The following is a 14,198-nucleotide window of genomic DNA, read 5'->3' as shown; positions in this document are numbered from 1 at the left end:
CTTAAAATGCTATAGGAATCCCAGCCCATAAAGTTTTCAGGAACTCAAGTTCCTTCAATCTTGTGACCCTATCACTTCCACGGGCCTGTCCTCATCTTGTGTAGTTGCAGCTGGATATGGGCACCTCCTTGTGTTAAACAAGAGAAAAGAAAATAGAAGAAATCCAAGGAAAGAGATTTCTTTTTAGGCAAACTGCCCAAAAGTTGCTACTCACTTTCCCTCACCTTCAATGGGCACATTTTGCCTTAGAGAGGCTGACCAAGTGTCTAAGTGTCTAAGAAAAAATGAGAGAGAGACTTGCCTGGACAATCAGCAATCAGTATCACCCCTTCCCATTGATGTTCTTTCTAGGAGTCTCTCTTCCCACCCATTCACATTGTATACTCTCCTCTCCTCTCACATTGTGGCAGATCTTAATCAGCAATTTTCTATAACTTAAATATTTATAAATCTCCTTTCTGTGAGAAAGTCCTCATGGGATTAATGGCAGGGACAGAGCCCTCAATAATACAGAGATCCAAAAGGTCTGTCTGCAAAATATAAAAAGAAATTAAGTGTCAAATTAGAAGTCAGAGCACCAATGCTAAGAAAATACAAATGTCCCTCATTTGCTTTACAAATCATCTTCAATTTAAATTTATAAATGTGTATGTATACATGGGTATACATGCATATGTGTATACTTACACACAAACCTACCTACATACATGTACAGATAGTAACCAATATATAAATTGTTTTTATCACTAGAATTAATCTTAAAATCCACTCTGTAAAATTTATACAATATTTTCCCTTAGGAACAAAATTATTTAAAATGGAGGAAAATTGCTAGACAATCATAAAAAAGCATTCTTAATGTCTAATAAACTAATATAGGGTGATAGCATTAGTATTTCTGAAGGCAATCACATGAAATACTATAACTAAATATATTTTTTATGAACTTCCACTGGAGATTTTAAAAACATACCCTTTCTTTCTACCTTCCCCCCCTTCCCAAAATGTGAATTTGGGAATGCTCACTACTCTTACTAAGCTCTCACCTGTTGATGGTGAGAACAGGGACCAACTCTACGTTGCTGAGGTGTCCTTGGCTTTGGCTAGGGATCCACCTGGACTGTGAGCTATAGAGGTAGTTAAGGGTAGAGATTGCAGATTCAGCTTTGTGGGTCAGATTTCCTGATAAGATAATATTGTGGGGAAATTTTTCAGTGACTTCTCAATCATATTTCATGTCTCCTGAGATGCCCACAGATTGGCCCATGGTATCTCCTTTAAATTTGACCCATATACTGTTTGTAGCAGGAGTGTTGGTCTGCTCTAGCCTGTAAATGAATGCATTCAAGGGTCACAGTATTTATAAGATGGCTCTTTAGAGGACAAAATACAGAAACAATGAGGGGTGAAGTCTTCTTATGTCTTATGCCCTTCATTTTCTCATTTACTTGAGGACAAAAGCCCAGGCCCAGTGATATTCTGGAGGGGTCTGGGGATATATAATAGATTGAGAGGAGTCTATAAGCATTGTACAAATAATTGCACTAGAATTATCCTAGACATTTCACTACAAGACTTGGCATTAAAAAACAAAAACAAAAACACAAATAACAACAACAAAAAAACCTGAGATGACTTTAAGTGGGACAAGATAGGGAAGGGAACGAGAATGAGGAAACCACAATAATATGCAAGAAAGCATTCAGCTATGACTGGAAAAGTTTTTAAGTTACAGTTAAAGGAATATGTAAAAGTTTTATAAATAAAGTATATGCATAACATTACGTGAGTATTTTATTTTTTAAAGATTTTATTTATTTATTTATTTGACAGACAGAGATCACAAGTAGGCAGAGAGGCAGGTAGAAAGAGAGAGAGGAGGAAGCAGGCTCTCCGCGGAGCGGACAGCCCGATGCGGGGCTCGATCCCAGGACCCTGGGATCATGACCTGAGCCGAAGGCAGAGGCTTTAACCCATTGAGCCACCCAGGCGCCCCACATGAGTATATTTTGTTAAATTTTTACAATCACATACTTAAGAGTTAACCCAGTATTGCATTGCCGTCATGTTCTATTTGTGGTAGCTAATGGAAATAAATAAAAAATATACATATAAAATCATGTTGCTCAGAGTAGGAAAAATGTTGAAAATAGAAGAAACTATTTTCACTTGTTAAAAAGATCTAATGAAAGAATTATTTAACATGCTACACTTACATATATATGTGACTTGAACCGAAATTTAGGCATCTTATTTGTTAAATTCCACTAGCTCTAAGGTTTTTATTATTCAATTAGGTTTAAGTGTATCTCAGTATGATCTTTTCAAAGGAAATTGCCAAGCAAGAAATAACTACAGGTTATCTAAAAATGTCCTTATCCAAGAGAATAAAATATTATTGTGTAGTATATGGTTACATATTTGCATAGAATCCATCCATGTACTGATAGGAAATAATCCCTTTTGATTCATTAACTCCATTGTTCAAAACGTCTGCAAGGAAGTGTTCCCTAAGTATTTATTTAGCATTATTTAAAGTGAACACATTTCATCAATTAAAACTTCTCCTATAGATTTCTATTTACTGGACAATACTAGGATCTTCTGGATCAAGGGTTTTAACTTTAAGTCAGGTATGAATATACATATAAAGATTTTCTGTTGAATGCCCCAACAACGATTGAAGAAAACTCATTTCCACATCCTCCAATTTCATATGCTCTCTTTCCAAAAACTGATCTGCCTGAGAAAGTGTCAGTCCTCAAGTTCTCCTTCCTCACTTCATATTTAACATCACATTTCTCCCTGTTTTCAATAAAAGGTGTACCCCTCACTCAGCTGACATTTTGCTATCATGCAAAACCATCTAGAATGCCAAAAAAGGAGTAATTTTGCAGCTCCTTTAATAGAAGTGCCATAAAAGCATGCCCCAATGGTTTTCATTAAGAGTTGCATTCTCAATAAATTTGCTTTTTTACTTTTATTATCAAAATTTCTTATTTATGATGCTTTGATCAAGTATATATCACTAATAATGGATATATTAATACAAATAAGAGCTTTAAAAAACACTTAGAGTTAATGGTCACAGAAAGCTAATAAAAACAATTTTCAAACCACATTTTTTTTGATGCATAGATAAATGATAAGTGATCCATAAAAATTTGCAATCATAAAATGGGTATTAATTTAGGATAAAAGTCTGTGAACAAATTTGGAATTAAAGTATAAGTTCAAGGAAAAAAAAGAGAAGATATAAAAATTCTAATTATTTAAGGAGCACTTTTTCATGTGTTGTTAAGTGAATAGTGAAAGATATCAAATCACTACGATATCTGTATCTATATGATACACTTAAAAATATAACAGTTTTATTTTAAAACCTCAGTATAGTGCAATCTGACAATTATACCTTCTGAAATAATCTAAGCTTAAAAATTTTTAAATATCAACTTTAAAAATAAGCAAGGAGTTAAATAACTTTCAACATTTTTTTAGGGAATGAGTACTTCACTACAGTATTCTGAATTATTTAGATTCTAGTTTGCTGGACATTTGTTCATTCATTCAATCAACATATACAAAGACTATTAATGCCAGTAATTGAGTTAAATGTTGGAGCTTGTGAGCCAGGTTACCTAGAGATGAAAGAAGAGTTCTTAAAATCAAAATGTTCACAGTCTGGTAAAGAAATAACAAGAAGTGATGTTAACTCTTTAGAGTCATGATGAAGATAAACACAAGCTGCTAGGAAACATTAGGAAGGACACCCAGCTCAGGCTGTGAGATGGGCAGTCAGAGAAGACATCAAGATTTCACAGGTTGTATTATGATCCCTTTGCTGAATATTAACAGTTTATTAAAAGTTAGGCAGGTGAAGCCCATGTGTATGTATGCATGTTGCAAGATGAGTAATAGAAACAGATCTGTCTGGGAAAAGTAAGCAGGAGGTGAATGCGTGTGACAGAATAATAATTTCGGATATTCACTCATGGATTATCTCGGATTCTTCTCCGAGCTCTAAGCAGCATTTCTCACTCAAAATATGAACACTGGGTCCCCAGACTGGAATTGTCAGGCTCAACCCAGAGAACAAATGCAGCAAATTCTCAGTGCCCTCCTCAAATAATTATGATCAGAGTATAAACTGAGAATAAGTTTGAAAGAAATTGCCAACAAATTGAAAGAATTTTCTGGCCCATATACCAAGAGTAGGAATGTCTTACCACCTGGAAGGAGAGCACGTTTTGAAAGTAGGAGACAAGTTAGATGTATTACAGGATCCCCTTTGCCTCCCTCCAAGGCAACCTAGGTCCAAGGAGGCACATGATAGAGTTATTCACTAGTTTCTCATACACGTTAATTTGGCAGGAACTGAGTGCGGAGAGTGATATTTCTTTACTTCTTGAACTCTAACATGCTGGATAGTGGGCAGGAGGGCAGGATGAGGGAGGCTGGAGAGTGGGGTAGTGGGTCCAGGAAAAAGAGGGCAAGAAGGATTCCTGCCGAAGTCTTTACTCTTCCCAGATCAAATGGGTAGGGATATTGAACTTCATAATATTCCCAAGTATGACCAAGTTTATGGAAAAAAAAGATCCTTCAGGACATGCCAAAGGTCACTGCAGCTGAAATAATGGCAGGGCACAGCAGATCGTCAGATAGATGGTTTCCAACAGGGAACGAAGGAGGTTTGGCTACCAGTTTCAAGGACTCAAGATGGAAATGGTGTCGATATCCCCAAGGAAGCCAGCCTGAGCCCATTCAGACCAGCGCTGATACACCGGCTGTCTCCTACCATGCTCACCCTGGTACCCCTCAAATATCCCCCCGAGAACAAGTGCTCAGGGAGGAGACATAAAAGAGACAACCTAATTATGATTTTATTTCAAATCTGAATTGACTGAGAAATGGATGATTTGGACAGAGCAACCTGGAAAACGTCTAGATTAAGCTGTCGTCATTATGCAGACTGAATTCCAGGCGTCAGAAAATCAAACTGAATTATCGAAATAAAGAAAGTTACATTTTTGCTCATCAGAGTTTGTAACTTCGATATTTATGGCTATCACACATGAAAGGTCTTACATGTCAGACTAAGGAGTCTGGGTTTTGCCCTGAAGGCAAATGGGAAGCGATTGAAGAATTTTAAGTAGAAAAATGAGAGAAGCAGATCTGAATTTTATAGAAATCATTGTAGCAGCAGTGTGGAGAATGGATTGGTGAATTAAAAGATAGAGATGGAGAAAGCAGAGGAAGGGAGCCCAGCAAGGAACTTTTGACCTAAAAACAGAAGGAAATAACAGAGCACAGGAAGAAGCTGTGAAGTGGATGGATAGGAAAGGATTCATTTGTGAATCTTCAAATGACAGATGTCTTCTCCCTAGCTCTGTCCATTCAACCCCAGCAGTTCAGTCATTAGGGCAAGATTCTGACTACGATGCCACCAGTAAATGACCCCCATTTAAACCAGCTCATGTTCCTGTACTGGTCCCAGCAGCCCATGGACTCATGCCCCTTTGCTATCACATTTTGTTTTAGTTTATTTTACTTCTACTTCTTAAAAGGTGCTAAGTTACCACCAACCCATACACACCCCGTTTTATATATACTTACATTACATCCACTGACCATACACCATAGCTAAAGTCTGAAATAAAGTGTTTGCAAATTAAAATTGTATAATTTAAAACAGGGTCGGTTGACTGAAGTGTGCCCTTCTACCCTTAAATTTAACCTGTTGTTTCCACAAAAGCTTCTGGCAGAATACCATGTGACTTAAACAGTCTCTGAAGAAAGTTCTGTGGTACAAATCTAGCTCTGTTTAGAAAAGGAAAAAAAAAAAAAAAAAGCCCCCCCCATGGTGTCATTTAGACCAAATTTCCAAACCAGTGCTTAAAACATAATCTAATTGTCATTTCAACCTCCTTTTAATCTGAGCCAATGAATCTGACACCTGGGTGTTCTCCACTCCCCAAAGATGAAGTAATCTGCATATAAGACACTTGCTTTCACTCCCTAGAAAACTGTTGTCACTGAACAGTCCTTTTGTTTTGCTAAGCACTTTTTTGCTCCACCCTCCTTCTATACAAACCTTCCATTTTGTACTTCTTGGAGTGCCTCTCAACTTGCTGGATGGGACGCTGACCAAGTCATGAATCATTGTGATGAAGTCAATTAGATCTTCAGATTAACTTCATTGAATTTTGTTATTTAAGAGCTCTAAAATTTGACCCTGGGATCTTTAGTAAGTTGGTTTAACTCTCTATTCCTGTGTATTATTACCTATAAAATGGGGATGATACTACTATCCTCTATTAGTCCATTTAAGGCACATACACGGGGCCAGGAACAAAGAAAATTATGTAGTAAATGCCAACAGTTGATTGTGTGCCAAATTTGACATTCTTTAAATGTTTTTAAAATTTAAGTTGCATTTAGTACCAAGTTGCATTCCTCACCGAAATCTGTCTTATGCTAACATATACTTAGACAAGGCGACCTTCTTATTAAAATCTGTAAGTACAGAAGAGTAAACAGCCACATAATTCACACATTTCTCATTAGTTTCACTTTGTTTTGGTAATATACAGATACCTATTTTGCTTTATACTACCTCTCAGAATTACAAAGGCCAGAGTGGAAGCTTCCCTCCTTGTTATATGTGGTGCTGAGTTCAGATGTAAGTATTCCATTTCCAGCAATAATAAAGGCTAGATAAGAAATAATCCAAATGGAAAGAAGACTCTTGCCAGTTAGGTTATTTCTGCTGAGCAGAATATTTATTTTTTCATAGAACAAATTAGAAGTTTTCCAGATGGTTTGTCTAAAGTATTTTTCTCTCCTCCAGGCAGAGGATAAATTAGAAGTGTTAGGAAAAGGTCATTCCCACCTCTCTAAGAAGCACATTTTCATAATTAAAGGAACTAAAGTTCAACCACATATGAAGTGATCTCCACTCAATGTATGAGTTAAATTTGTATATTACAGGTAATTGTTTAATTTGAAGTTTATCAAAAATATTTTAAAGAAAATAATCATTTTTTTTGGCCTTTGATAGGAGTAGTAATCTTTATCATAGCACAAGCAGAAGAATTGCATTATACTAATTTGCCAACAGCAACAAATGGAATTTTTTTTTTTTTTTTAATTCAACTCACTAGCTAAAAACACCTAGGTGGGTGTCTGATTTGCCATATAACAACACATTGTCAGGGTATTATCGGAGAGAAGAGGAATTTTTTCTCTGGTACAGTATCTTCAGATTAGGTAAACAATTTATTTCTAACTCGATCCTCCGGAGATGCTGAAGAGGGAAGAATTTAATATTGAGTTTTGCAGGAGAGATTTTATCACTTGTCAAATTAAGATAGCTACCTTTGTGAAATGGAAAATGAATCAGAAAACAAAGCTCAGACTCTAGCAGAAATTCATCTCTATTCTGTGATTGTTTGCAGAGCACCCTTCTGTCTGCAATTCCACAGGACTGTGTGCCCTGGAAGTCAGAGGAGAACCGGCTCTCTGCCTGCCAGGCATGCAGAAGGGAAACCTCCATCTGGCCCCAGGGCTACATACCTGCTATGAGCTTCCCATCTGGGTCATGGGTACTCTGAGATTTCTGGTCCTGATCATGCAGTTCCACAAAAGGAGGAGGGAGTTATTACTCATTACCGCTCATAGTTATGTGGGCAAACAAGATACTTCCCATGGATAGGTATTCTTTTTTCTTGATAATCAGGAGGTAGAGATACTGACAAGGCTCTTCCCTCATTGTTTGAGGAGTTACTTGCATGAGACATAAACCTAATTTTTGAATAGTGGAGAATTTATTTATGGTTTTAAAGAGGAACTAAAGTCAATTATGATGGATTTAGGGTCATATCAATATCTTCAAATTTCAAATTAAGGAGGGTGAAAACATAGTACCATCATCCATTGAAACTTCCTGTATGAAATTAATTCTCTAATGCCAGTTACTGTCAGTGTACCAACTCATTAAAGTGGTAGACGAACAGAATGATTTAGTCTACAATTAGGAAGGACTAATAGGTTTCTCATTATGAAGTTTTCCCTCTCTCCCTACTATTACTACACGTGGCAATTTACTGGAATTCTTTTATGATTTTTTTTCTATATTAAAAAGTAAACAATGTTTTATTGTTGTAACATTTAAGTCCAAATGATCCAGAGAAATTTTAAAGACTATTACTACATCTCATGAGTAAGTTTGAACATAAACTCTAAGCCAGTAAAAAGGCTATAGGCTTCTATAGGCTTCCTTACAATATTCCATCTTGGAGGTAATAAAATACTTTTTCTTAGAGTTTTTTAGCTTTTATAGAATAAGATGTACCGGGTCACTTGAGTGGCTCAGTTATTAATTGTCTGCCTGTGGCTAGGGTCATGATGCCAGGGTCCTGGGATCCAGTCTTGCATCGGGCTCCCTGCTCAGCAAGGGGTCTGCTTCTCCCTCTCACACTAACTCTGATTGTGTTCCTGTTCTTGCTGTGTCTCTCTCTGTCAAACAAATAAATAAAATCTTTAAAAAAAGTGTACCTTTCTTTTTTAACGTATGAAGGAGAGTCCCGTCAATATTTCCCTAACTTCCTTTGTTTCTCCTTTATCCTCAAATGGTAGAAATTGGAGGTTTAACTTTCCAACCAATTGGCTGACACAAGCAGAACCAGTCAGTGGTTGTCTTTAGGTGTATGGGGGGAAATGATCTCAGGAGCTTTTCCAAATCCAGACTCTAGGCTTTCTCGTAAGGAGTGATATGGCCTCACATTTGTACTTAGCAGCCTCCACAATGTCAGCCCTTGCCCTGAGAGGAGGGAAGCATCCTCATCGCCTCCACTCGAAAGCCATTTTGGAGAACCCATCTTTGAGAAAAGATATGATTGTCTCAATTCTCCTGTTGTTTATGTTTATGTTACAGTAGGAGGGCGGTGGCAGGGAGCAGTTGAAGGGGAAGGGGGCGGGACTTCTTCCTCTGCATTCACTCCGTAAGATCCCAACAACAGCTCCACAAGCATTTGTTTGCATGTATCTTGTAATTTTTTTCATTTGAAGAAAGTGTTCCCCAGTTGATAAAGCAAACATATTAGCTCTTCTACATGGGCTTTCAGAATCAAATTGTTACCAGAAGTACCTATGTAATGTAAGATTGTTCCTGGTAATAGAAAGAAGAGATCCCAATGTTGAAACCTTAACACTATTGTGTTAGAGTATAACATCAGCCATTCTATTTTTTTTGTGGGGGTTTCCAGGAAAATGGCATTTGTCTCCACTATCTTGCAAGTTGGGTTTCTTACATTGTTTAAGGTAAGTTATAAAAGCTCCATGCACTCATAGTCTCAAAAGTTTGCTTTTTAAAAATGTAAGAAAGGCTTGTTATAATTAACAAAAAGGAATTTCCTTCAAATTCATTTTGAATTTTATTGAAAGGTATAGCTGAGGTCCTATATGAATAATTTAGTTTTAAGCCATCTCCACCCAAAACATAAGTGTTTACTATTTATCAACCTTATCAGAAGCTCTATAAATATGTTATTCTCATAGGATAGTTTCTAAAGAGTAGACAAATGAATGTAACAATAACTGTAAGAGTCCCATTGTGCAGTCTCCAAATTGTCCAGGGGAGACGCCTGATTCTTGGGGTGTTCTTTGTGAAATGGCATCAAACACTTAAATGTTTAATGGGCTCACACAAATGTGGGATAATTTTACTAGCAAAACATTATGTCCATATTGCACCCCAAAATCTGATACCACAAACTAAGGTCACACGTTTCCATTAAAAAAATAAGCTGCTTTAAGTTATATCAAAGTTTTTTCATTATTTGTATAATTTATTTGTTTTGTCATCTGCCAGCCTACAGTCGAAAAATAGTAGCAGTTACCAAAATTAAAGAAAAAATCATCAGAGGGAAATTTAAAGTTCATATGTTTAATGGTTAAAAACCACCAATATTAGATGGTATCAGAAGAAAAACTGGACCAATTCATAAAACTCTGATGTTCCTTGAGGGGGTAGTTTAAGAATTGTGTATATAATTTATTTGTTGCATTTTATAAACGAAGTGAACAAAGCCCAGTGAGGAGAACAATTCACTCAATGACAGCCCATTATCAGAAAAGCCAGTGGAAACAAGATCTCCACTTTCCAGTCCACCTTGTTTTCTTTTCCTATGTCAGAACTGATACCATATGGAAGTTTCTAAGGGTTTTTCTCAGTTTTATGCCCATTGCTGGCTCATAGGTTATACATCGACTTAATTTCACTAAGTACTAATATGTGTGTACCAGGTCACATACCCCTCACTATTAGCACGTCTTCATTTCCCCACATCCTCACAACAGTAAACATGGTAGAAGTTAGAATTGCCTTCTCCAAAGTTCTCTGTCCATCTTTTTTTTCTTTAATAATTTTGTTCAAATTGACAATGAGCTCAATTCTGAGGGCAAATTGTCCTAAGCCCATTTCTCTTTGCTAGACATATACTTTTCTGGTATCCTTGAAGTGAAGAGCTAGACATGCGCCACACTTGGGATCAATGAGTTGCAAAAGAAACTCTTCTGGATACTTCACTATCCGATAGGGAGATAGACATGCAAGGACACCCTGTTTGAACAACTCCATCTCATTTATTTCTCTGTATGTTGCCATCTAATGATGTAATGTCTCAAATATCAGCAACCATCTTAGCTCCTCAAGGTGACAACTCAAAGATAAAAAGCCAAACAAATGAGAAAGCTGAAGGAAACCTGGGTGGCATTGTTGAATTTTTGCACCAATCTAGAGCCACTTATCTCTAGACAAATCATTATGTGAGATATTTAGGCGTTTTGGTTGCTTAGACCAATGTTAGATGGATATGCTGTTACTTATAAAGTAACAAAATATTAACAGATATGTTTAAAATTACATGATTTTCCAACTAGCCATTCCAATGAATTTAAAGTGGTATCTCATTTTTTGTATGAATTTGAACTGGTAATTAGTGAGGTTAAACATCTTTTATCATACCATAGTTAATCATTTGTTTCATCTCCTGTGAATTTACAACAATTGTCTGTTTTTCTATTGAAGAATTGCTTACATAATTGAAATACTATTTTTGTCATCCTTCTAGTGTTTTTGCTAAAGGAATAAAACAATTAATTTTAATAGATTTATTTGGTATTTCCAACATGTGTGCTTTTAGAGTTATGCTTAAAATGTTCCTTTCCATCCCTTGATCACAAAGATACTCTTGTCTACTTCCTTCAATTTTGTTTTATTGTCACCTTTCATATTTAAGTATTTAATTTAGAGATTAAAGATGATAAGTTTCGATTATTGTCTCAGGCAGTGATTATATTTTATTTTTCTTCATACTATTTGTCAGTTTCTCCAGCATCATCTAACACAGGTCACCTTTTCTCTCTGATTAATTTGGTGTCACCATGCTCTGAAATAATCTTATTGTTTAAACATGAGTTTTTTTCTGTCCCAATGGCCTAGGTGGAATGTCTTAATGTTGGTAGCATATGCTTCCCTCTTTAATCTTAACTAATCATGTGCATGCATTTTTCCTTACTAATTTTAGAATCAGTTTATTACTTTTCTCAAAAAACCTTACCGCAATGTTGATTAAAATGGCATCACATTTGTACATTATTTTTTTTTTTAAATCACTTTTATGTGGTACCTGGATAGCTCAGTCAGTTGGCATCCAACTCTTGATTTCGGCTCAAGTCGTGATCTCAGGATTGGGAGATCGAGCCCCATGTCAGGGTTTGAACTGGGTGTGGAGCTTGTTGGGATTCTCCCTCTCCCTCTCTTTCTCCCTAAAAAAAAAAAAAAAAGGAAAAAGAAAAGTTATCTTTATATTTTTAATTTATATCATTTATAAATTTAATTTAATTTATAATTTAATTCACTTAATTAGCTTTTTATATACTTTTTCCTTTATTTTATTTTTCCTTAATATTTAGTTATTACCTGTTTGTTTATTTCCTTTAATATCTAGGTTTGTATTTCCCTTAAAGCATTTCAGTTTTTCTGCAAAGTTTGCATGCATTAGTTTTTTAGATTATTCCTTTTTTGTTGTTGTTCCAGCAGGTTTTTTTTTTCTTTTCAGTGTAACAATATTCATTGTTTTTGTACCACACCCAGTGCTCCATGTATTACATGCCCTCCCTAATATCCACCACCTTGTTTCCCCAACCTCCTACCCCCTGCCCCTTCAAGACCCTCAGGTTGTTTTTCAGAGGTCCATAGTCTCTCATGGTTCACCTCCTCTTTCAATTTCCCTCAACTCCCTTCTCCTCTCCATCTCCCCATGTCCTTCATGTTATTTGTTATGCTCCACAAATAAGTGAAACCATATGATAATTGACTTTCTCTGCTTTACTTATTTCACTCAGCATAATCTCTTCCAGTCCCGTCCATGTTGCTACAAAAGTTGGGTATTCATCCTTTCTGATAGAGGCCTAATACTCCATAGAGTATATGGACCACATCTTCCTTATCCATTCGTCCATTGAAGGGCATCTTGGTTCTTTCCACAGTTTGGCGACCGTGGCCATTGCTGGTATAAACATTGGGATACAGATGGCCCTTCTTTTCACTATATCTGTGTCTTTGGGGTAAATACCCAGTAGTGCCATCAGATTATTTCTTAAGCACTTTTTAATTTTGCTTCTTTCATAAATGCACTTATTAATTATCATATTTTCTTGCTTTCTACTCTTGGTTTAGAAGACCATTCTTAAAGTTTTGTACATTTACCTTGAAGCTAACCATTTTGCTGTATTTTATTAGTTCTGATGGTTGACTATTAATTCTGATGAAATCTCTATGTAGATAGTTTGCATCTGAAAATAGTACATCTTTTGTCTTCCATCTTTTAACTTTTACAGCTATTATTTATCTTCCACTTGTCTTCTTTAGCCAGAATCTCCAGTATTAGGTTCAATAAGAGCTGCTCTAATCAACAGCCTTCTTGTGCATCTAAATTTTTCCATACTCAATGCTGCAGTGTAGAGAGCTAGAAGTAAGAGAACCACCAGCAAAATAACCATGCAAAATAACAAACTAGCTTGCCACCATTTCATAAATGCTGACACAGGGTCCAACGGGGCTGGGCCAATGACAAAGGAATTTATTACCCATAACAGTAAGGATAGTTGACAGAGTATTAGCATAATTGCGGAGTTCACCAAGCCCTAGATCCCACTGGGTGTCATAAGTGCCAGGTGCAGCCTCCACCTACAATAGGGTGCCCCATAGGAGAGGAACTCTGTTTTCCTGCCACTTTTATGACAAACAGGGGCACTGCACTTTGTCTAAAGGGAGACCAGATGCCTTGGGGGACTATGTGACATAGTCCCCTAAGGCATTATCTCACTTTTTAGAATTTCAGCCTGCAACAATCCTGAGAAATAGCCCAAATGAAAACACAGTTGGGGCCTTGCAATTTTGGCACACTCAGCAGAATGTATAAGAGAGCCCGTGACTGATATTTTTCTCAATACTGTTTTATTGCTGGTCCCCAATGGAATGATATAAAGTGAAATTTTTGCTAAGTATGATGTTTAGCTTTTTGTTTGAATAGGTAATTTCAGGATATTTTCTCTTATTTCCTTCCAGTAGATTTATCATAAGGAGATACTGAATTTTTTGTAAGTACTCTCTGCACCTACCATGGACCTCAAACTCGCCACCCCAAGATTAAGCTCTACTAACTGAGCTGGCTGGGCATCCAGAGATATTGAACATTTTTAAGTGCTTTTGCTGTATGTATTGAGATAACCATGTGATTTTTCTTTTACAAGCCAGTAATGTAATAAATAATGGTTCCATAGTGAGTGTTCTCCTATTTGTGGAATAAATAGTGGTTCATGACAAAAGTATTTTTATGTAGCCTCCTGGATTCACTTAGCTAATATTTAACTTAGATTTTTGTATCTGTGTTTACAGTGAAGTGGGCCTATAATTTTCTTTTCATGGACTGTCACTTGTTCTAGAAACTAAAGTTATATTAGCCTTGAAAATGAGTAGGTTTATTTTCTTCCTTTTTTTTTTTTCTTTTTTTCTTTTGTGGGACAACCTATTTGTCTCCTTCAGTTTGGTAAAGGGCAGCCACACAACTGCATGGGTTTTGAGTATAGGAGGCACAAGCCTTGGTTTGTGGGGATTGTGTTTGTTTCTATTTGTT

Source organism: Mustela putorius, unplaced genomic scaffold (assembly GCF_011764305.1).
Source record: "Mustela putorius furo isolate JIRA1106 unplaced genomic scaffold, ASM1176430v1.1 tig00000759_pilon_pilon_pilon, whole genome shotgun sequence".
Classification (NCBI taxonomy): Eukaryota; Metazoa; Chordata; class Mammalia; order Carnivora; family Mustelidae; genus Mustela; species Mustela putorius.
The sequence above is the reverse complement of the archived record's forward strand: the minus strand, read 5'-3'. Positions refer to the sequence as shown.